Raw genomic sequence first — 25,565 nt, forward strand, 5'->3', positions numbered from 1 at the left:
CCTAACTTGGCTTCTCCACTGTATAAAAACTCCTAACACACAAGATTCCACAGCATCCTTTCTAAGAAACTGAGTCTCATAATCACTGGGTGTTACTGTTGTGCCTACTATGTAGAGCTCAGTGCTAGCAAAAGCAGTAATCTTATTCAGTAGGGATCTCTTAGAGGTGGCTACTTATACAACCTATAAACATGGATTAGCTATTTACTGTGTGTAGAAATTGTACAGAAGTAAGTAGCATTCAAGAAAAGTAACAGCAACAAACAAATAGCAGCTGGTAAAAAGTCAGCTGGTAAAGAATCCACCTGCAATGCGGGAGACCCAGTTTCAATTCCTGGGTTGGGAAGATCTCCTGGAGAAGGGATAGGCTACCCAGTTTCAATTCCTGGGTTGGGAAATCTCCTGGAGAAGGGATAGGCTCCCCACTCCAGTATTCTTGGGCTTCCCTGGTGGCTCAAATGGTAAAGAATCTGCTGCAATGTGGGAGACCTGAGTAGGATCCCTGAGTTGGGAAGATCTTCTGGAGAAGGGCATGGCAACCCACTTTAGTGTTCTTGCCTGGAGAGTTCCATGGACAGAGGAACCTGATGGGCTGCAGCCCATGAGGTCACAAAGAGTTGGATATGACGGGGCAACTAAGCATAGCACAGCATAGAGTGCAGCCAAATCATCAACCCGTCCTACAGAGACTTTACAGGGCCTGGTCCTGCATATGTCTGTGGCATGATTCTCCTGTGACCATCACTCTGTATTCCAGATCACTCCAGCCTCGGTTTGATCCCTCAATAATGATATGCTTCCTTCTCCTCCAGGACTTCCCTGTTTAAAATACCTTCCACCTCTACACCTTTGTCTAATTAACCTCTACTTGTCCTTTTGGTGTTAGCTTGACCATCATTTCTCTAGGAAAGCCTTTCATTACCACTTCCCTGATTATATCCATACTAGGTTACTTTGTTTTAATCACTAATACAATTTCATCTTAAAAATTTCAGAACAGTTACATCAGTTTGTAACTACACATGTATTAGTATGATCAGGTATCATCTGCTATTCGCACTACACCATGTTTCCTAAGAATAGAGACTTATGTATGTCATGTAGCCCCAGAACCTGGCCCAGAACCTGACACCGTAATTGACTCTTGCTGCTGCTGCTAAGTCGCTTCAGTCGTGTCCGACTCTGTGCAACCCCATAGACGGCAGCCCACCAGGCTCCCCCATCCCTGGGATTCTCAAGGCAAGAACACTGGAGTCGGTTGCCATTTCCTTCTCCGATGCATGAAAATGAAAAGTGAAAGTAAAATTGCTCAGTCGTCTCTGACTCATAGCGACCCCATGGACTGCAGCCTACCAGGCTCCTCCATCCATGGAATTTTCCAGGCAAGAGTACTGGAGTGGGTGCCATTGCCTTCTCCGAATTGACACTTAGTACTGGCTAAATGAATGAATGAGTGGATGAATGAATTAAAGGCAATTGATCAAAACCACAAGTACCATAAAACAAAGTGAGAGGGCTGATACTTTGGATAGTAGATAAAGTTTTCAAAGTTATCTTTTCAGATTAATAAAACAGGTCTAAAAGTAACAGGACAAAATTTAGGATGGAGAATATGACAAAGAAGTGAGGTGGTACCGTGGAGCAGATGGAAAGGGAGTGAGTTTTAATTAACCGTAGGTTTAATGTGGTCTCAGAATAGTGTGGCAGAAAAGCTGATGCAGTCTCCAACTGCAGTAATTGGAATGCATATTCTTCACACGAGAGATAATTGTTTCCCTCTCCTCGGCATTCCCCCAATTACTCATGGAAGATTGTGCCCAAGTCTGGAGAAAAAATATATTTATAAAAAAGAAGCATGTTTAGAGGATGGCCAGAATGATGTGGGAGACTCAAAATGATGTTGTGAGAGGAAGCTTCAAGGGTTAGCAGTGCTTATCTAGGAGAAAAAAAAGTGTGTCAGAGTTCACGTTAGATGTCTGAAAATCTGTGACTGTTGTGAATATTTTAAGAAAATAAATTGCAAAAGCGGATAAAAAAATAAAACAACAATTCTGTTTTTTCCCTTTAAACAATAGAAAAAATATTGAGATTTTGATCAAAAATATATTCAGAAATATACATGGAAAGGAACAAAGACTATTTTGAGAGATGCAGACAAGTCAGCCATTAGGAAGAAATGTTTAATAATAATTAAGGACATCCTGTAACAAAATGGGCTGCCTTATGAAAATAGTGAGTTGCTTTTTAGAGGAAGCAAGCAAAGCCAATCATGCAGCCTTGTTTGTCATTGGGAATTCACACATCTGTTAAGAGTATGGCTGGGTTGCCTCAGAAATTCAATGAGGAAATAAAGAAAACAGTTGATCTAAGATAACTACTTTTTAAAAGTGGAGATTAAAAATGAATTGTTGACTTTGGAGATGACCAAGATGTCTTTCAATAGGTGAATGAATAAATAAACTGTGGCATAATACATCCAGATAATGGAATATTATTCAACACTATAATGAAATGAGCTATCGAGTCGTGAAAGAATGTGAAGGGAACATACATAGATGAATATTGCTAAGTGGAAGATGTCAGTGTGAAAAGGCTACTATTATATGAGTCCAACTACATGACATTCTGGACAAGGCAAAACTATAAGACAATAAAAAATCAGTGGTTGTCTGAGGGATGAAGAATGGAAGGGATGAATAGATAGAGCACAGAAGATTTTTAGTACAGTGAAAGTATTTTGTATGACACTATAGTGCTGGATCCATTTGTCAAAACCCATAGAATATATAATACCAAGAGCAAGTTCTAATGTAAACTTTGGGTGATACTCATGTGTCAGTATAGGTTCATTGATTGCAATGAATGTAGGACTCTGGAGGGGGATGGGTGAGAAAGGTCATGCATGTGGCAGGGTTTGGAGTACCTTGGAACTCTGAATTTCCTGCTCACTTTTGATGTGAACCTAAAACTGCTCTAAGAAACAAAGCCTTAAAACAATGAGTTGTTACACCAATTCATAGAATTGTGGCTCTGTCATCTTTTGTTTTTCAATGTAAGGAAGGCTTCAAACTGTTATTTTCAAACTTTAACCATGCCTCCATTTTTATCAAAAAAGTTTGTTGTAGTTTTACTGAAAAGGTAGAAGCACTTTTCTTCTTGAGTATTGGTTGTTTTTGTTCAGTCTCCCAGTCATGTCTAACTCTTTGTGACCCCGTGGACTGCAGCACGCCAAGCCTCCTGGTACCTCCCTCACCATCTCCTGAAGTTGCCCGAGTTCATGTCCATTTCATCAGTGATGCCATCTAGCCATCTCATCCTCTCATGCCCTCTTCTCCTTCTGCCCTCCATCTTCCCCAGTATTGGTACCAAAATCAATTAAACTTTTTCCCCCATGTATCACTTAGTCAGTAATCTAAATTTAGTCACAAGAATGATTTAGGTTTATCTGATAATATATGCAAAATCTATTGTCCTGAATGATACAGTAGTTTGGGTTGGAAAGATCCCCTGGAGAAGGGAAAGGCTACCCACTCCAGTATTCTGCCCTGGAGAATTCCATGGACTGTACAAACCATGGGGTGGCAAAGAGTCAGACAGAGCGACTTTCACTTTCACTTTGCTATTCAGACAATGAAAAAGGGGGACATTCGAAGAGTCTAAGACTTCAACATGTTTTTCTTCCTTCTTTAGTTAATTGAAACAGAGAATTGAACCCACAAGGGAAATGTTAGGACTTTGAGCAATGAAGTAGAATGCTTGCTTCTCTCTGGTTACCAATATAATTCAGATTCTAGAACATTGATTTGGGAACTCCAAAAGGATATTTGCTTTTGAGTTTCATTGATTCTGAAATCCCTATTCTCCCAGTAACCTGTAGTCTGCGTGTAGCAAATGGGACTGTTGGGTTTCTGAGGTGTGCCTTGACATGAGAACAGTGCATGTACTCTGGCATGGAACAAAGCAGCCCTTTGATTTTTATCAACTAAAGGATTTAAAACTTAAGATATACATACTTTTTTTCTTTTTCTTTTTTCTTAGAAACAGTAGTGAGAATTCTGAGGTTTTTACTATCGGATTTTAATTCCAGTCTTCCCTAGGTCATTTTCATTTTCTGTGATTGTTTGATGTTTAGCTGTGACTGTTCATATAGGAAAGGAAAAGTGGTACCAAGAAGTCCCTCGCTTAGAGCCAGAAATTTGACTCAAACTCTGAGAGCACCACCCCCCATCACTGCCCACCCCTGCAAACCAGAGGAAGATCACTCAGGTGTTTGTACTACCCTGCAGAGAAATGATGCCTGAGTTTTCTAATGTTTGGTAAGAAAATGGGATCATAAGTGAATGTCTTTATTAAAGAGAGCTGGGAAGTGACATGTCGCAAGAATAGAAAGTACTGAGAGTAACTGAAGGGACTGATCTGAGACCTGGGGATCAGGCCTTCTGGAGGCCAAGGAAATCAGCCTTCTATGGGAAAATGTCCTGTTGTGATTTTTTTTTTTAATGGTTGCTTCCATTGAGGAAGTGAAATGTTTCTTGCTTTTTCTTTTTAGCCACCTTCTTTGCTCTTTTTCCCTGTATACTGCATGGAGTACAAGTAAACTATGGATTACAGAATTCTGAGTTTTCATGGAAGCATCACTTGGAGGTTCCCTAGGATGGATGAAAGAGGCCAGGCAAAGTCAGAGCCCTACTCATGCACAGATTCAGCAGGAACCAGATCTTCAGCTTCATCTTTCCCATTTCTCTCTTTCTCTGTATGTTCTGTGGTCCCAATATTCCAAGTTTCCCTCACATGCACTCATGTGTAGGGCTTGCCACCCAATCTTCTCTCCATCATTGGCCTACTAGCTCTTCTCTCCTTACTTCAGCAAACCTTCTCTGGCGCCCCCTCAGCGGGTCTGGCCCTGCCATAACATTCTGTGCATGATTATCCTTGCATTTCCCACAGTTTTTTTAGAATGATCTGCTGAAACACGTCTCTCATACCAGACACTGAGCTCCTTCTGCATAGAAAGTGATTTATGTTTTTATCCCTAGTGTATACAACTGACTGGAATATAGTTGATGGTAAAGAAATCATTTATCTTGAATGAATTAATAAATAATACACTTTTTTTCTATATATATCTTTCCTAGAGCTTGGGTCTCTTCTGGAATGTAATCATTTATGCATATCTTTATTGAGCATGTGCTAAACTCTGGGGTTAGTGAACGCAGCAGAAAATGATGCTTTCTTTTCCCCTCTATTACATCCATGAACTCTCTTCATGGAAACAGATAAAATACCTCCTCTCGGGTTTACTTAATCATTACTTACAGTAAATGGTTAGATAGATTGTAGGGCTTAGACAGGTAAAGCTCTACCATTATTGATTAATTCCTAACAGTGCACTGAGAAGCCGTCTACATTTCTTTATGGAGGACACAGCATTGATTTCCAAGCTCACCTGCTGCAGACCTAGGACTCCTCAGCGGGCTCAGGGGTAGGCCGGAGAACAAGGAGGAGAGACCCAGACTGAGAAGTTTAGTCCCCCTCCAGCTAGTACTCCATTTTCAGTTTCTTTTTTTTTTTTAACATTCATTCTCCCATAAAACTTGCTTTGAAGAATGAGTTTGCTGCCTAAGAAAATTTGCAAGCCATTGGTATTGTTTGTGAGAAGGGAGGTCAAAGAAAGTAACTCATATGCCCACATTCTTTTTATTTTTTACTATGGTAAAAAAAAAACAAACCACTTAATAAAAAATTACCATCTTTATCATTTTTAAGTGCACAGTAAAGTGGTGTTTATTATATGTATTTTGTTGGGTAAAGATTTCTAGAACTTTTTCATCTTGCAAAACTATATTCTTTTAAATACAGTAACATTGAAGTAGCATAACATTTTGCTATTGGTTGCTCATTTCATTCTGTTTTTAAATCAATTTCTCTTCCTCTGGTCAATTTACCACGCTAGCAGGACAAAAGGTATCTATTTCCCCTCTCCTATTTTCCTCATGAAGAGGACATATTAGCATACTAAGCTATGACTCTTCATTTGTGAATACCATGTCTTGGCTTTATTTATGTAATGAAAACTTCTAAGGACTGGGATGTAATATGGATCACCTAGTTCAACCCTCTTATTTGACAGATGAGAAAATAGGTTCAAAGAAGCTAAGTGACTTGCTCACAGTCACAGAATGAGGTAATAGTAGCATATGGACTAGTTTTCTTATCACCTTATCCAGTGTCTTCTGCCTACTTAATTAGGTTCATTTTAAAATCAAATGTTAGTGGATTATCTGCAGTCTTTTACACTGAATCCCTTGCTATGGGCACACACACACCATTTCTTTTTGCAAGGATTGTTGGTGGGGTGGAAGGAGAGTATTAATCATGGGATTAATACTATTGCTATCTGCTATAAATATATGCCAGATACTAATCAGTGACTTTACTTAGGCCTTCTAACATTTTCTTTTTAATTTTTGAAAATATATTTTAAAAAATTGTAGTAAAGTACACATGGCATAAAAAGTACCATCTTAACTATTTTTTTTAGAGTACAATTCAGTGGCATTAAGTATATTCACATTGTCGTGTAGTCTTCACCACCATCCATCTCCACTCTTTTTATCTTGAAAAAGTGAAACTCTATTCCCATTCAATAATAACTCCCATACCCTCTCCCACCCACCCCCCCTCCCCCACCTCTGGCAACCACCATTCTACTTCCTGTCTTTATGAATTTGATTATCCATATGGAATAATATAAGTGGAATCATGCAGTATTTGTCTTTTTGTGATTGGCTTATTTCACTTCATATGATGTCCTCAACTTTCATCCATGTTGTAGCATGTGTCAAAATGTCCTTCTTTTAAACACTGAATAATATTCCATTATAGGTACAGACCACATTTTGTTTATCCATTATCCATCAGTGGTTAGGCTGTCTTACTTTTGAGAGACCCTTATTATCCCCATTTCATGGATGATGAAACCGGAAATAAAAAATGTTCAGTAACTTCCCCCTGGTCCCATAAGAGTCATTAGCAGTAGCATTACAAGGTGAGCACAGATATACTTGAACTTAAAAGTCATGCTCTTTTCAGTGTTGTGAGGCAGTCTCCCAGTATCTGCAATATATTTAACATATATCAGCATCATTAGGGGAATGGAAGTCCTTAACATTACATTTTAGAGCCTTTATTTCTCATATTTTAGAGATAATCTAGAAGATTTACTAACCTTTTCAAAATTGATTAGAGTTTTAACCTTTAAGCTTTATTTACTTGCCAGGAGTAAGGTATTTATTCAAAGTGATTTTATCATAGTTTGAATAGATAGCATTATTCAAATAAAAAGTAAATTTTTTTGCAAACACATTGGTAAAATATGAGATGTCAAAATCAACTCATACTGTTATGAAAAATCATTATGGCCTTTAGAGTTGGAGGAAAATATTATCGGCGTGGGCTTCTCCTCTGTAAAGCAAAGTGAAACAAACTGAGCTTTAAGGATCTGTATCCCCACTTTGATGATGATAATAGCTAACATTTCCTGCCTTCCAGCTATATGCCAGGCATTATGCATATAGATACACTTTACATACATTATCTCATTTCATCCTCTCAGCAGCCCTGGGAGGTCAGTATTCATCGCATCCTCATTCTGTGAAGGGGAAATGCGTGTAGAAGGGAGGTTGGGTAACTGTTATGGGTTAAAATGTGTCCCCTTCCATCTCAGTCAAACATATGTTAAGGTTCTAATTATTAGTGTCTCAGAATGAGACCTTATTTGGAAATAAGGTCTTTGCAGAGCTAAGCAAGCTACAATGAGGTCATTAGTGTGGGGCCTAATTCAGTATGACAAGTGTCCTTATAAAAAGGGAAAATTTAGACACAGAGATCAACAAACACAGAGGGAAGGTGGCCATGTGACTGGAGTGATACATCTGCAGACCACAGAATCCCGAGGATCATCAGCAAACACTAACAGCTAGGAGATGCCAAAAAGGATTCTCCCCTAGAGCCAGAAGACAGATCATGGCCCTGAAGGCACCTTGATTTCAGACTTCTAGCCTCTAGGACTGTCAGACAATAAATTTGTATTTAATCCACCCAGGTAGATACTTTGTTCAACAACTCTGGAAACTAATACAGTAAGTTTTCTAGGTCAAACCAACAGTAAGTAATGAAGCTGATATTTGGATGTAGGCACCTACTAAGAGCTCAACAGATATTATCTGCTATTACTATTTGTAACATTAGCCATACTATTTAATGTTATAATATTAATAATAAAACTTAGGGCTATTATTGTTTCCTTTCTCATAAGACTCTATTGTTATCCATCTACTATGCTTCATTTGGGGCTTCCCTGGTAGCTCAACTGGTAAAGAGTCTGCAATGCAGGAGACATGGATTCAATCCCTGGGTTGGGAAGATGCCCTGGAGAAGGGAAAGGCTATCCATTCACTCCAGTATTCTTGCCTGGAGAATCCCCATGGACAGAGGAGCCTGATAGGCTACAGGCCTTGGGGTTGCAAAGAGTCAGACACAACTAAGGACTAAGCTCAGCACAGCACATGCTTCAACTGGGGCTTGCTTGTCACAGATTCAAAAACCCATCAATGTCACTCAAAGCTGAGTATGATATCAGATATCTCTATGTGAGCAGCTGGCCAAGTTCAGAAACCAGTTAGTCCCCACTTAAAGGAAATGTGCCCTTAACAATCTGTGTGAGACATGTGTGAAACTCTATTAGAGAAAATTCATGAAAATATCACTAAATTTAGGCCTTGTGCATAATACTGGCCTGAACCTGAAGCCCTACATCCTCAGCAAATGAAGACAGCAGATTGTTGAAGTCCTGTGTTTTGATGAGGATTTATCTGGAGAGGATTATTATAGCTCTCAACTCTGCACTAATGTCTAGCCTCTGAACATGCATCCACGGAAACATAATTCAACTTCTTAATTTTCCAGCCCTGCAGATAATTGGTTCCATAGAGACACAAAGACTCATGCTCTCAACACATGCGTCAGTGATGTTGCTTACCAGTAATCAGAGGATCAGCTTCCTTTGAAGTTCAAAATGTGTGTGTAGAGGGAATTTGGGGTTGAAAGAAAATAATTTCTGGGTCCTTTATCATAATTAAACTGGATTATGATTTTTTTTTAGGGTGAAACAAATTTAGCAGAGCTAGACCCAAATTTTTCAGTCTCTGCTCTGCATTTCAGCTGAGGTCTCCTGTGGTTTGCCATGCTAAAGAGTACACTGGAAATTAGTGGAAAACAAAGCATGCAGTTTCTCTAGTTTCATAAATTATCCTCACTCTCATCTTTGGGGAAATTATGAACAGCCAAGTTGGGGTAGAACTGGCTCTGTGGATAAATTCACACAGGAGGTATGGTTTATGGAGGTATGGTTTCTGATTTAGCTTCTGCTTCTGGCTTGCTTTGACCCTCTGGGAAGTCACATTGTCCCCATGGCTTTGGTTGGGTTGCTTGTAAATACCAGAAACACATAGCGCAGCACTGTAAGACAAAATTGCTGGGAGGGGGTACTCTGATTGATTAGAAATATGGTGGTCTTCAAAAATGAAGAGCACTGTTATTATGGAATCCTGTCTCTATGTAGAATTTGTTTGCATGACACAGTGCATCAAGTTCTTAGAAAAGTTAGGGAGAAGAATGTGATGGCTAATATCAGGAAATGATCTATGCCTTCTTTCTCGTGCTCACTCAGTCATGTCAGACTCTTTGCAACTGTATGCACTCTAGTCCACCAGGCTTTTCTGTCCATGGAATTTCCCAGGCTAGAATACTGGAGTGGGTTGCAACTTCCTTCTCCAGGGTATCTTTTCAACCCAGGGATTGAACTTGCACCTCCAGCATTGACAGGCAGAGTCTTTAGGAAGTCCCCATCTCCTTTCTCACTTAGCCTTTTGTCATAGCTCTGAAGTAAAAATAATCCCCCAAATCTTCATCACATTCCAGTTATGCCAAGTGGTGCTGGCTGTCTCCCAAGGTTGAAAGAGTCAGGACCAAGCAGTTTTAAGGAACCTGCCATAGTCAGCTCAGACATGTGCTCTGTCTCTGAGTTGTGAGATCCATTCTTTTAGTCTGACCTAAACTCCAGCTGAGACTGTTTTTCCCCTGCAGTTCAGACACTATGAATTTTACATTATTTTGTTTTGCTCCTTCTTGTTTTGGCATTTGATAATAATTCTATTGCTCTGTTACCTTGGAATTCCACCTCTGACATTTGCTTCTTGCTTGAGAAATTTAGGTCCAAAAAAGCAGATCTCACAGTCATTGTGAACTGTAGCTCTAGATGACGGGTCCATTATGTAATCAAGGTTTCCAGAGCTTGGCCCCATCTTGGTCTTGGTGCCAGAGAAATTCACCGAAGGCAGAGCAAAAGATTGATTTACCTAATCCTATTAGAGAAGAGCTATAACAGTTGCCTTCTAAATAATGCACACTATTTCCAGATTAATCATAAAACCTCAGTTATACCCCCTTGCCACCTCCAGAAACATTCAGTGACTTCCCTATTATATCAAGTGGCTTTCACTGTAAGCCATTCAAAACTTAGTGGACTAAAGCAATCAATATTTATTACTTTTAGCAATTTGGTGGGTTGTTTTTCTGGTCTGGGTTGGCTCCATTGGGCTGGAATGTCTAAAGATGGCTTCAGTCACATATCTGGATGTGAGTAGGCTGGAGGGTCTAGGCGTCTTACCTGGCACAGCTGGTCTGAAGTGCACCTGTCTCAGGGCTTGTTAAGACTTGGCTTGTACCACACTTGCTAATGTCCACCTAGTCAAGCCCAGAATCAAAAGAGGGATCCAAGAAGCTGTAATTGTTGCAGGGGGTCATTACTACAACACCCTTTAATGAGGCCCACACTCCTTAATGGGGCTTCCTTGGTGTCTCAATGGTAAAGAACCCACCTGCCAAAGCAGGAGACTTGGGTTTGATCCCTGGGTTGGGAAGACACCCTGGAGAAGGAAATGGCAACCCACTCCAGTATTCTTGCCTGGGGAATTCCGTGGACAGAGGAGCCTGGTGGGCTACAGTTCACAGGATCGCAAAGAGTCGAACTTGACCTAGGGGCCAAACAACACTCCTTAATACGGTACTGCTTTATTGTGAACACAATCTAGCATTCCAACACTATGCCACACTCAGGCTCTAGCTAAACTGAACTTGCTGTTTCTAGCAGCTGCCACACTTTCTGTTCTCCATGCCGTTATACTTGCACTTTCCTCTGTTAGAATCCCTTTCCTCCACTTGCCACTCAGCTAAATTCATCACAGAATAAAGTCTTTAGCTTCTATGATATGTAAGCAATTTGCTATGCTGAGACCCAATCTTGCAGAATCTCAGCTACAAATCCTGTATAGTTTTCTAGGGCTACTGTAACAAAGTACCAGTAACTGAGTGGTGTGACAACAGAAATGTTTTTATCCTCACAGTGTTGGAAGCTAGAAGTCTGAGATCAAAGTGTCAATAAGATTGGCTCCTTCTGAAGTTCATGAGGGAAGAATATGTTCCAGGCCTCTTTCCTTTGCTTATAGGTGGCTGTCTTTTCCCTGTGTCTTCACATGGTCTTATCTTCTGTAACTGTCTGGGTTTAAATTTCCTTGTCTTCTAAGGACATCTGTCATAATAGATTAGACTGATGATAGATTAGATTTTAACTTAATCACCTCTTTAAATACTCTATCACCAAATCCAATCACACTCTGAGGTACTGGGCATTAGGACTTCACGTATGAATTTCTTGGGGGATACAGTTCTACACATAACATAGCCTTAAGTACCCCCATTCAATTGCTGTCTCTTCTTTGAAACCTTTATAATAACTCCTATTGTTGTTCAGTTGCTCAGTCCAACTCTTAGCAACACCTTGGACTGCAGCATGCCAGGCTCCTCTATCCCCTACTATCTCCCGAAGTTTGCTCAAATTCATGTCTATTGAGTCAGTGACGCTGTGTAATCATCTCATCCTCTGCCACCCTGTTCACCTTTTACCTTCGAATAACTCCTAGATAAGAATAAATTTTATCTCCCTTTGACTTCCCTTGCTAATTTAATTGTCTCTTTTATGATTCTGATCAGTTACTGTCTTGTGTTACAGTTGTCAATATCTGTGTCTATTTCTGCCATTCGTTCATTTAGTATTTACCAAACACCACCCATGTGTCAGGCGTTGCACCAAAGGCCAGTAACAGAGGAGTAGCAGACACGGCTGGTGCCCTGCTCATGACTTCTGGCATCCATTGCTGCAGTCCTTCTGATGCTGTCCTACGAAGCTCCATAACTCTCTGCCCCAGGGTTTTCTACCCGGCGCCCAGAGCAGGTGAGAGTGCCAAGGAATTAATGCCCCTTGGGAGAAGCCCTCATTCAGTGGTGGACAAGTGTTAGTGCATAAACAGCCCAGTTTCCTCATCTGCTTAGCCCTTCCCTTCACCCAAAGGTTGTTGGTGGATGAGCACCCCAATCCCACCCCTTGAGATGTGGGACATGGAGGTGTGACTTCCTAGAGTTTCCTAATAGGATGGAACCTCAGCTGCCCTTGTCAGAGCCTGGTTAGAAGATACATGAAGATACATGTTCTCATTATCAGCTCCTTCCCCCATTCTTGCCTTATCCTCCTTTGCTACCCATGCTTCCTGGGATTAGCTTCAAATGAGCTACTTGCTCTCAAATACTTGTCTAGGGGATGACTTTTAGGGGAAGTCAGCCTACATCAAGTGGTAAGCAGAGAGGCTGTGGTTTCTATTCTTATATACCTGATTCATTACTCACGGGAATACAGACAAAAGAATAGGGAACTGCATTACAGTATGATAACAGCTAACATTTATTGTGTAGTCTCAAAACAATTCTAATACAAATAAGAAGTGTTATTATTCTCATTTTACATATAAGGAAACCAAGGCTTAGAGAGAGGTTGAGAAGTGGCCCAGCAGCAACACAAGTTGAGAAGTACTAGGGATTCAAACCCAGGTTTGTAAGATTTCAGAGCCAGAACTCTGCCATTTAGTTACCTGCCTCTCCTTTAGTCATTTCTTCTCCATTTGTAGACAGTTCCAGAAGGGTTTGATTTGTTTAAAAACAATCAAAAAAAGTAAGAAACAAACAAAAAAGACCTAACAGGGTTTGAAGTCAGGGGCCCTAAACATCGTCCAGATGTCTAATTAACGGCTACCGTCCCTCACGTGGGACCCTGGCATGAAGAATTGAGGCCCTGGGACCTAGACCTGTCCTAGGCCCCGAAAGGCATTTATCCCTCCAATCCAGCTGCTTACTTAGAGCAAATCCACTCCCCATAAATGCCAGCAAGACCTAGGAACACATGCTTCTTAGAGCAGAGCTGGTGGACCTGGCATCATGGGTAAGAGCAGATGCTAGGATTGTCAGCTTCCAAGTGGTTAAGACCTCCTCTGGGCCTAGCTTGCCTCCTGAAGGCTGAAGTATTGGGATGGGGAAAGGACCCTTTGGCCTTCACTTACCAGGTCACTGATGACAGCAGTTCAACCCCAGCAGCTAATTGTTCCATTCTCCAAGTGACCCTTTTGTCTGTTCCAGGTCACAGGGGCAGACTTTCCCACGGGAAGTCAGAAAGGCCGCTCCTTACGAGAGCTGGCCTGGTGGGGAGAGTGGCACCAGGTGCCTGGGGATGGCCAGGGAGGCAGGCTCACCGCTGATGGGCCACAGGGCTCTGCCATTTCGGGAGAGCACAGCCAGGACACAGTGTCTCGAAGGCCAGCACACTGTTCTTCCTCTCCTGCCTCTCAGATAAAAATGAGCAAAAATAACAAAAAACCCAAACAGCAACAACTGAAACTCTGATTACTTCCTCCATTCTATTTTCCCAATTGCTGTAAATAGAAAACCTAGATATGAACTTGTGTGCTCCTGGTCCTGTGACTGTGGGCAAGTGGCCTCCCTCTGCCAGCCTCTGCTCCCCCTGCAGGCAAGCGGGGGAAGTACCGTACCTGAGGCCCCGTGGATAAGGTGGCATGCCTGGAGTTCTATCCTGTGCCTCTGTTGATATCAAAACACAAGGCTTCCTCTTAGAAAGGTGCTGCCATGCAACAGGAAAGGCTCCGAAGGTTCAGCTCCAGGGCGCTGCACTGCCTTCAAGGCAAAATTGTCAAGGAGATGTGTTACATGCTGATTGTTCTCAGTGTCACTCTTTTCTGTCTTCTAAATTTCAGGCACCCAGAATTCTTGATGTCTCTGCCTGTCACCACATTTCACCTGCTTATTAGAAAGAACCTGGAATTTGGATTTTCCTGAAATACTTAGATTTGGGTTCCAGCTCTTCCACTTACTGGCTGCACCCTGGTGGACACATTATTTCTAGAGTTTCACATCTGTTTCTCATTTTTAAAAGAAAGGGACTGGTCTGAATAATCTGTTAATTTTTCTTAGTTTAAAATGATAGATTTGAAGGCAGATGGTTGGGTTAAGAATCTCTAGGTGTGTAAACTTGTACAAGTCCACATCTTCCCCAATTCTGAAGTCCCTCATTTGTAAAGTTGGAATAATGAAAGCCTGTACCTCTTGGGCAGGAGTGCAAAAAGGGTCAGTGCAAAGGAAGCATTTCTTAGGATAGTGTCTGGCATGTCCTCTTTAGTAGTAGCATCAGTGGCAGTAATACTCCTAATGTAAATCATATCTGGTCTAGGATCAAGTTGGTCATTTCCACCTTAGCCTGAATTTCAATCATGGCATTTCTTTTCTCTGGAGGCAGTTGCTTTATAAAGATGTGGTTAGCTGTTAAAGGGATTTCAGTCAGGAGGGGATATCTGAGGGGTTTTTCTAGCTTCCTGGAAAGCCTTCCACTTGGGCAGTTGTTTACTCCAACAATCTATAAAACGTGTTTTGTATGGATAGTTAGGTCAGGAGGTCATATATATATATATATATTTTTTTTTTTTTTCCTGTAGAGGCAGGAATATTATACAAGTCTTCAGTCTTGAATGTGTGGGGTCTTATGGGAAGAAGGTGGAGGAGTGTGGCTGAAGATGCCAACCCAGTCCTGGTCTGACATTTCCTTTTTAAAATTTAAAGAGGCTTCCTTATGCCTTTGCTTTCTCTTGGCTCTGCCAGCTGGCATTCTTATTCAAATCAGACCCCAGTCAAAGGGGCATACACATCAGTCAGTCAGACAGGCTTGCAAGTGTGGGCTTTAATTACCCTGTGCCTTCTCACAGTTCTTACCCAAAGGAACTCGCTGCAGCAGGGGTTCTGGACTTGACTCTCGAAGGAAGCGTTCAGTGAACAGAAAGTGCAAAACCTTCACAGGAAATGGGCATGCAGAGAGAGATGGAGGCAGGCCACAGTGACTGCATCAGTAGGACCCTCGGGACACAGCAGAGAACCTCCTCCAAGCCCTCAACTACCAAAGACTACCTTTTCCAAGGAGTCCCTTATTAAGTATTTTTGTTTGTGATCTGTAGGCTTCCACAGCAGAAGTCCTTCTAATCATAGACACATATGGTTCAAAAGGGCCTTAATGGGAGTGTGTTCTAATCGTCCATCTGACATGTAAATCCTTGCTATGCCATTGCTGCCAACAAGTCTGCTCATCTCAGCTGGAATGTCTCTAAGGGCAGAGTACTTATCTGGTCCAGTCTATTTTTGTCCAGGTATCCTAGAAACCTCTTCTGTAGTGAAGTGCTATTCCAGAAGCTTCCACCTTTTGCTTCTAGAACTTCTTTGTGGCACTCAGCATGTATAATATCAGTGTTTCCCAAAATTCTGTTACTGATTCACCACTTTTGCAATTGTACTCTATCTATGCTCTACCAGAGAAGGCAATGGCACCCCACTCCAGTACTCTTGCCTGGAAAATCCCATGGATGGAGGAGCCTGGTAGCCTGCAGTCCATGGGGTCGCTAAGAGTCAGACTTGACTGAATGTCTTCACTTTCACTTTTCATTTTCATGCATTGGAGAAGAAAATGGCAACCCACTCCAGTGTTCTTGCCTGGAGAATCCCAGGGACGCGGGAGCCTGCTGGGCTGCTGTCTATCGGGTCGCACAGAGTCAGATACGACTGAAGCAACTTAGCAGCAGCAGCAGCTATGCTCTACCTGTAATACTATCAAATGAATATTTTCTTTTTTATTAGTAGTTGATTTTGTTTTTTTAAACTTATATACTTTAGTTTTTTCCTAAACAGAATTATCTGTGAAACTATGGGTTTAAAGGGTAAGTATTGTTTTTCACATTATGTATAAAAATAAATATATATATATCAAGTAAAACCATCTGTGTACCATCAGCAGTGGCACACCATCTGCTTATTCTCTAAATAACAATGATTTATTGTATTCAAGTAAATGTAGTAAGTTGGAGGGCTGTTTATTGAGTTATTATTATATGCCAGATATACAGTAGGTGCTTCATATATGTTATCTCAATGTCAAGTTTGATGCTCACAGTAACCCTCTGGAACACTGTTATTTTTATACTTGCTTTTTGAAGCATAAAACAAGTTTCTAAAAATAGAAGCTCCAAGAGGGGCTCAAGTTATACAATTAATGAATGAGGAATTTAGGACTTGAATTTAAATCTTCTGGTTTCAAATGCCAAGCTTTGTCCCCTGGTCCACAGAATGACCAAGAGTTCTGTTTGCCCCGGAAAGAAGGCTAGGTGCCTTTGCTTTATTTTCTCAACCAGGTTAGGAGAAGATATCCTTGTCTCCAAACAGCTTACTGCTGACGAGAACAGCTGTTCACTCTTCGGTGAGTGCTCTTACAGACTCAGAATAGACAGCTAAGCTGATAGACAGAAATGTGGCAGGTGTCCCCTAGCACCATTCCTTTCTTTTGAGGAATGTCTCCATCTGTAATCAAGCCCAAGTCACACCAGACACAAATAACAGATGTCGATATAAAAGTGGGATGGGGAGGAGGAGAGGACAAGCATACTTTCTCTCCAGCATCTCCGATCTAATCCTTTCAGTCCTTCATGTGCTACTTTGAAGTTGTGTACCATGTGGTGGGATGGGAAGGTGGGAATGCAAGAAAAGATAAGGGCAAGTTACAGGAAACCTGTTGGAGCTATTTGCTCGCTCAGGAATGAGTAAAAAACTCTGAAAACCATGAAGATCCTCAGGCTAAGGAAGTGATGTGCTCCACTGTTTCCTTCTGTTAGCTCCAAGACCTTAGAGCACTTGTGTGCAGATTTCCTAAGCAGCTCTATATTGATATTTTATAATATCTTAAAAAGAGCACCATGATAAAGGGTCTCATGAACAAATACATTTGGGAAATAGTCTTTACTGTGTTCTCTTTTTGTTGTTTCTAAATGTATATTACCCATTAAAGACTGAGACAAGACACTTGATAACTTTGTTTAACTCAGTGCTTCTCAAACTTATTTGATCACTGTCAGGAAAAGTTGAAAGGCTTTGAAATGGCCACGAGGTTTCTGGGTGTCCTTTCAATTGAATATGAAGCATTAACCCTCTTAGCCTTTGGATTATTTGATTTTGTAGGAGTCTAGGTCTCTTACTGTCCTTGACCAAACTATTTTATATATCTGCAAATTGTTGACAACTAATAGTAATGCAAATGATTCTTGTTCTTGAAGTACACATACACTTTTTTTTTCTGGTGGAATTGCACAGATGCATCTGCTAGCAATTTTATTTCTGCACTTATGACTGCTTATATATGTTCTTTGAATTCTCTTTTGAACTCGTTTTTTACATCTCACTTGTTTTCTCATTATTTAATGAAATAAATAAAATCTTTGGAACATCTTAATTTTGTATTTGTAGGAAAAGCATGATTTTTCTCTTTTTTAAAAATTACCCTTTGATACTCAATCTCATTTTGTTTCAAGTCTGTTATGAATTTGGTCTCTTCATATACTTGTGCATCTAGGCCCTGTGGCCTGCCAATTCTAGCCCCGGGCTTTCCCATCTCTTCCAGCTTAGCACCTTTAAGTCTCAATCTTGCAGTAACCCACTGTTTTCTGATCTCAGACTTCTTCCATAATGCCTATGGGCCGAGTAGCTTAGGGAAGCGTGGCATGTAACATGCTTTCTCTAATGGACCTTCCTCTAATACATTTTTTATTTTCCCGTCTTCACTTCTGGCATGATTGTCTACTCTCTGAGCTATCATCCCAATCCTCACTTAACCAAATCCTTCTTATTTTCCTAGGGCAAGTCTCTTCCTCCATGCAGCCATTCTTGGTTATTCTAGCCTGAATTACTTACCTCCTACACTAAAGTGCCTTAACATTTTGTATCAGTCCTAAGGCATTCTTAACATACTTCCTGATGACATTTATGAACATTAAAAAAATCTCAAGAAATTCCAGAAGACAGAATAATTCTTTATACTTTACAGTGAATGAATCATATGGTTGGTCCTGATGCATGAATTTGTTCTCTCAGACTGTCAGAATGCAAACAGTAATGTTGTTTCACGTGTGTGTGTGTGTGTGTGTGTGTCCATGTGCATAAGTGCATAAGGAAAGGCTCTCAAGTATGACAGGGACTTGTTATGGGAGGAAGTAAGGCAAAAGTGAGGTCTCAAGCAGCATCTTGCAGAGGCTTCATTCATCCTGGCCCTGAAGGGAACTCCGGCTTATAAACTGTGTCTTAGAGTTGTCCTCATCAGTGAGTACCCTTGATTTGGATAAGGGCCACCCACTCACTTTCTGGGCATTCATGAGTGAAGAGTGGCTCACTATAGCCTAAGGGAAGCTCTCCAAAGATACACTATGGGTGCTGCTTGTTAGAATCATAATCTTACAGGAAAAGGGTGCATGTAGGTTAAACGGGAATCAAGTGGGATCTAAGTGGAGCACCAGCATTGCCCATGACCTGCTTCATATTTTTAAAAATTGTGTTAAAATACATATAACATAAATTGCACATCTTAACCGTTAATCACTGTATAGTTCAGTGGCATAAAGTACAGGCATATTGTTGTGCATCACCACTATCGATGCACAGAACGCTTTTCATCTTATAAAACTGAAATTCTGTACCTATGAAACTAGAGCTTTTCAGTCTTCCCTTTCCCCTGGTCTTGGCATCACCTTTCTTCTTTCTCTATGAAAGTGGGCTGTTTTAAGTACTGAATAAAAATGGAATCATACAGTGCTTTTCCTTGTGGGGAACTGTAATGTTTTTAAACAAATAGCAATACTCCTTTAAGAAACAGTGCCCTGAAATGTTCACATCACAGAAATGGCCTCCCCAGCCCTCTCTTATTCTCCCTGGGTGCTGGAGATCCCTCTCTCTATTGCCAACAATTTCAAATAATGAATCAAGAAGAGGCCCATGAAGACTCTGATTTACCTGGATCTGTGTGACCCCTAATCCTGGTGAGGAAATCAAGTCACTGTGGTGCCTCTTAGAATATAGATTGCAAGGCTCCCCGTCTGACCAGCAAAGAAGACGCTCCCACGACGGAGTACATGTTCTGTTTACAAAAATTCTTTCGCACGTGAATTTTATGTAGCCAGAAAAGCACTTTCAGCATCACCAATATTGAACAACAGTTTCCAGAATCCTTTCTTGAGACGGTATTTCTCACGGGGTGCCATTTTTCAACAGAACTGCAGAACTGTTCCGTCTGATGGAGGGGAGATGGGGTCAGGATTGCTTACAGCTCACCTTCGTCTGCAACTCCTGCTCTTCCATCTCGCAGCCATAAGGCTTCTTGAGAAAAGCTTGCAAATTAATGAACTGAAAAATATGATGCAGCTTTCCTTTTTCTACTTGCGTGTGATACATGAAAAGTGGCCCCATTGCCACTAGAAAATACCCACCTCAAGTTCCTGCATCCTGTGAATGTTACCTTATTTGAAAACAAAAAAAAAGGCCTTTGAGAGTGTGATTATGTTAAGGAATTTGAGAGGAGTACATCACTCTGGATTATTCCTATTGGCCCTGAGTGCCATCACTATTGTCCTTACAAGAGGGAGAAGAGGGCAATTCTAGACAGAAGAAGAGAAGAAACAGACAGAGGATAAGGCAAAGTGAAGACAAAGACCGAGATTGGAGTGACATCACCACACACCAGGAAAGCTGGGGCACCCACCAAGAGCTGGAACAGACAAGGAACTGATTCTTCTCTATAGCCCCTAGAGAGACCGTAGTCCTGCTAAGATTTTGGTCTTGTAGTATTCAGAATTGTGAGAAAATTAATTTCTGTTATTTTCGGTTAGTGGTAACTTGTTGCAGCAGCTGCAGGGAACTAATCTACTGTACAATTAAAAAACAATTTTCAAAGGTGCAAAAAAAATTCTGTAGCTTCTCTACGAAAATGGTGGTTGATTATTATCATTCCTTCCCTAGGCAGAAAATCAGGCCAAAACTAACGTCTAGGATAAGCACCCAGATAGAATCAGAAAGCTTTCCCTCTCTTTCCTCCTTAGGGGAAATAATAAATCTCTGTCATTTCAGGTAGTTTGATTGTCAAGTTTTCCTCTACCCACTTATGTTTTGGGGAAACTCTTATGAGTGAAGATTCAGTTTCAAAGTACAAGCCCTCTTTCCAGTCAAATTTTCCTCTGCAAAGACTGTATTTTGTTTCTGAGCTACTCATCCATTTACATAAATTCTGTCTTGGGGGGGAAGGAAATGTAAATGTCTTGGAAAAAAGGACTGTCTGCAATGAGAGATAATGTACCTTTTTATTTTGTGGAAATTAAGCTATTACTGAGTCCATATAATATAAATATTTAAGCCATTAAGCAGCATTTTATGCAAATCAAATGAGAAAGAAACATCACTTGCAGAAAAATAAATTTTCTTTCATGAAAGTAGCATGACCACTTCTTGACTGTTGTTGTGTACAGAATAATCAGTAGGATGGCGTGTGCTATAACTCTCAAAAAACAAACTCTGTTAACTATTGTAAGTCTTAATAATTCCTTGTGTTTGTGTAGTGCTTTACAGTTGGCAAAATGCTTTTATATTCAGTCTCTCTCACGTCAATCTTGCAAGAAGCTAAAACAGGGATCACCAGTTGGTATAGGTTGAATTCTGTCTCTCCTGTTCCCTCCCCAGCCTCATCAATTCACAAATCAAAGCCCTAAACCACAGGACCTCAGCAAGTCACTTTATTCAGAAATAGATTCACTGCAGATGTCATTAGTTAAGATGAGGTCATATTGGGGTAGGATGGCATGTGATTGTAGGGAAGAGACCCTCAAGGCTACCTTAAGGATCCAAGAGTTCATCATATTGATTCATGGGTGAATAGAGGAGACAAGAACATTGGCCATGAACTTGACCCTCTCAGAGATTTTGATATGGTGTGAATACTGGAGGGATCTAGCACTTCTCTGACATTACACTGTCCATCAGCAGAGTGGATTCCTTGATTCCTACTCCTATCCTCTGCTCCTTCTTCTCTCTGATTCTGTAGCTCGTGCCCCTTGGCAACCATAAGCTCATTTTCCAAGTCCATGAGTATGTTTCTGTTTTGTAAATAAATTCCTTTATATCATTGCTTTTTAAATTCTGCATACAAAGGCTCTTGTGATGTTTCTGCTTCTCTGTCTGACTTACTTCACTCAGTATGACAATTTCTAAGTCTATCCATGTTGCTGCACGTGGCATTATTTCATTCTTTATAATGACTGAGTAATATGCCAGTATATACATGTACCACATCTTCTTTATTAATTCCTCTGTTGATGTTAAAACTGTTTTGATAAGGCTGGAGAATGTCTAATTTCCAAAGACAACCCAAGAAGAGGGGTTATAGAATCATATAGTTTGTTCCTCATATGACTGTATGAGAGAGATACCATTGTTATTCTCGTATAAAAATAGAAGACTGTGCACAGAAAAGTGTAGTTAACCTCCTAAGGCCACACAGTTAACTAGTGACAGGGGTGGAATTGAAGCAATTCTATTTGATGACAAAACTTGTACTTTTAACCATTAGGCTATACCCTTAGAAACATTTGCTTTTCAGTATGTACCCAATGAAATAAGATAAAATAAACCTTTAATATCTCCAGTTAAATTTCTGCTTGGTTAAAATAATCCAACTTGCCTCTTGTATTTCTGAGTGGTTAGTGTGGTTTGTAGCAATACGGCCAGCACAGTGAACCAGCAGAGAGCATCGTCATCAGGAAGGCCAGAGCTCAGGAGGAAGGCCACAGCGCTCACCTGCTGCCTCTGCCATGGTGGAGTGTAACAGGAACAACAAAATAATAGCATCTCAACAGAGCTGCTTTCAGACAGGCTTATGTTTTTCGCTTAGACTTGACTTTGTAATATCTTATGACTAAGAGAGAAAGGTAGAAAGTTATGCTGTTTTTGAGATAATACAGTAACCTAGAAAGGCTGAGAGATTTGCGGGGAAACTACCAACCAAACGTAGGAAACAGATTTTGTTTAGAAAGCTTAAGCATATGTTTTAAATTTGGGCTGGGGAGCCTATTGCTCCTGTGGACTTGTTAGTTAATTTGAAGCTTCTTGACAGATTTACATTCCTCAGGTCGATGGTAGGGATGGATTGAGTGTCACATTCCATTTGCAGAGGAGACCATGTATTGGGCTCAAAAACTCACAAAAATAGCTTTTAATTTGCTTCCCCTGTAAGCGGATTATATAGAATTTGATTTTCACGTCCTGAAGATCTTACCTCTATCCCAGCCACTGTTACAAGAGCTGTCAGAGGATGGGGACTGCTTGTGTTCTGCAGAGCCAAATAACCATGTTTCTTTTCAATTTAACAGCAGCACAAGGCAGGAGCACTTTCTCTAGATATGTCCTAGGTACTTAGTCACTCAGTCATGTCCAAATCTTTGCGACCCTATATTTTGCTTTAAATCCTGAAAAACCTGGAGACATTACCCACCTACCTGACTTTGAAAATAGAGGATTCCTGTGGGGTGTTTATTTCTATCATAATCACAAGATGAACTGATAGTGCCTGAGCTGAGATAGAAGAAACAAATAGAACCATTTCCAAATGCTTTTGCAATGAATACAGCTACACAGTCTTAAGAAAGCAAAACTAGTCAAATTATGTGTGATTTTTCTAAAAAATAAGCCATCTTTATAGGCAATGCAGTCTGGAAATGTAAGCTGTAGAAAGCAGTATATATGTGTGTGCGTGTGTGTGTATGTGGTTGTTGTTTAGGTGTCTGTCTTCAAAGGCTGCAATTATCTGACAATGCTTGCTTAAATTCTTCAGAGGATTTTTACTATAGTGTATAACAAATGATGGAGGAGAAGAATAAATCTAGCCAACCATTGTGCAGTTCCAGATGCAGTCTGAACACTGCCCAGGGTTCTTACGATGAAAAACATTAATTTTCCTTAGTTCCTAGAAGGGTTTTGGAACATAGGTATTTATTCCCAGCTCTTTGGGGAATGCATTTTTCTTTATTTATTGTATTCATAAAGCCACTTGGTCCCATTTAACTTCAGGATACACTAATATCATTTAAATATATCTAGAATTAATAACCATTTAAAAATCCTGTAAAACCTAAGTTTTTCATTGTCTTTGTGTCCTTCAAAAGGAAATATAGTCAGGAAGGCAGGATAGAAAGTAAGAAGAGGAAATGAAAGGCAGATCAAACTTAACTGGCCAGTGCAGTAGCTTGAATGCCAGTTTTTTCTTCTCTTACTTCATAAATGACCAGTGTTGCAAGGTAGTGTCTTTGAAAGACAGTGGTTGGTCATGGAATATTTGACTTTTTTTTGAAAATGTTGGAGGAAGAAACCTACAAATTTAGCAATAATGACCATAGCATTAACTATTATTTATGTATAGTACTTTGGAAACTACAAGGCAAGTATCATACAGTTACACTCTAGTGGCTCTTGGGATTTCTCAGATAAGATGTGACCAGAGATTGGGGTGGGATGAAGAGACAGGGAGAGGAGCAGAGTGGCCTTCCACTTATATTAACTGCTTATTCATTCCTTGATTTCAATCATGGTTCTTTCACTATTGGTTGTTAACTTTTAAAGTGAAGAATTGGGAAATAAATAAAAGCTATGAACACTTTCCTTAGAAAAGTAAATACACAAAAAAAACCAAAGGTCTATCTTTATTTTCAGAAGGTTAGTCGATGCCATGGACCTGCCAGCCGTGGACCTGCCTTAGAGAATTTGGTCTGCTGGTACGAGCTGGATGCCGCAGAGCAGTGAGGGGGTAGTGGGCAGAGCTCTTGCGCTCATGTTTACCACTGCATGCCTGATGTGCAGCACTTTGGCAGGTATGTAGCAGGTGTTTAATGAGCACATATTTAATGAATGTGCCAAATTAGACTTTGAATTTCTGTGATGTGCCTTTCCACCAAGCATCTCAAAATGTTAATGTGGTCATCTCTTTATTATTTAAGTTTTAGTTTTAACTAGGAGAATATCAGTAGGAAATATTCATTTTGGGTCAGTCCTTTATTTTCCTCCTGTGCTCTCTTATTTCTAACCAAATGCGTACCTAGAGAAAACAACTGGTTCTATTATCTGTAAGTAGCTTTGTGAAATCTTGTCTTTGCGAAAATGGAGCTTCTCACTTAACACCTTCTCTCCCATTCCCTCTGGGATATTGGGGAAAGTGATACAATATACATGTGAATTTTCTTTAAATAGGATCAAGTCTTTCCCAAAACATTTAATTTGTGGTTGACGTGATTCCAGGGATAAGGGTCCCATCTGTTGATCATAGTGAGAGAGATGCTATGAAGGTACTTAGTGACAAGGTGATGTTTTAGGGCAACATTTTATAATGAGACTTTCTCAGGCAGAACAGCAAAAGTAATAAATTGGAGTGGCTACTTTTCTGCCTGATATTGAACATCCCTCCTACACACACATTTCCTTCTCTTCATGTGCCTTTTTCCCCCACTATGTCATCATCATCATTCCAAACTGATTAGTCCAGATTTCCTCATAAGGAGAATGATGTTCACCCCGGTCTTGCCCAGGACACTCTGTAGTTTTGCATCACCTGTAGTTTGAAGATTTAGAAATTTAAGCTTCTCTCTGCCTTCAGGGATGCTGCTTAAATAATTACAAATGTACAACTGTTGTTTTTAAAAGAATAACGTGTTCCAATAAATCACCACACCTTTGTCTCTTCCTTGTTCTGTCATGTAATTAAAGACTTTTTCCCAATGTAAGACAGATTAAGGTTTAAATATACCAGCTGTATGTTCATAAGTTCTTGCTCTCCTGATCTTCAGTGTTCTTCTTTGTGAGAGGGGGTAAATAGTATATTCATAGGGTTATCGTAAAGCTTAGGTAAGAAAATGTATCTACAGCACGTAGTGTTGTGACTGAACATAAGAAAGAGCTCTTGTTATTGACTCTGGTGAGTTTGTTTGTTGAAGAAGCTGTCCTGAGAGAGCTAGTCTGGCCCAGGTTGAGGGGGAGCCCTGTGGTCTAATGCAAGGGGATTTCCTCCTGGGGACTCCTTCTGGGGCTGTGAGTAAGAGGGAGGGAGGCTCAGCTGTCTGCCAGTGCTCACAGTCTGATGCTCAGGATACTTGGGGGCTTTCTTTCTTCCTGGGTCAGGATGGGCAGAAGCCTCGTCAAGGACTGAATTTCTCAGTATC

The 25,565-nt window shown here is 40.5% G+C and overlaps 1 long non-coding RNA gene across 1 annotated transcript in view; it reads left to right on the forward strand.

Annotated features, from left to right (window-relative positions):
* Positions 1-670: 670 nt before the first annotated feature.
* Positions 671-25,565, forward strand: part of LOC110133273 (uncharacterized) — a 35,285-nt gene continuing 10,390 nt past the window's right edge. Inside the window, exons 1-3 of the long non-coding RNA XR_002312740.2 lie at positions 671-772; positions 12,172-12,352; positions 24,067-24,224. This is a non-coding gene — a long non-coding RNA (uncharacterized lncRNA). The remainder of the gene's footprint in view (positions 773-12,171; positions 12,353-24,066; positions 24,225-25,565) is intronic.

Source organism: Odocoileus virginianus, chromosome 26 (assembly GCF_023699985.2).
Source record: "Odocoileus virginianus isolate 20LAN1187 ecotype Illinois chromosome 26, Ovbor_1.2, whole genome shotgun sequence".
Taxonomy (NCBI): domain Eukaryota; kingdom Metazoa; phylum Chordata; class Mammalia; order Artiodactyla; family Cervidae; genus Odocoileus; species Odocoileus virginianus.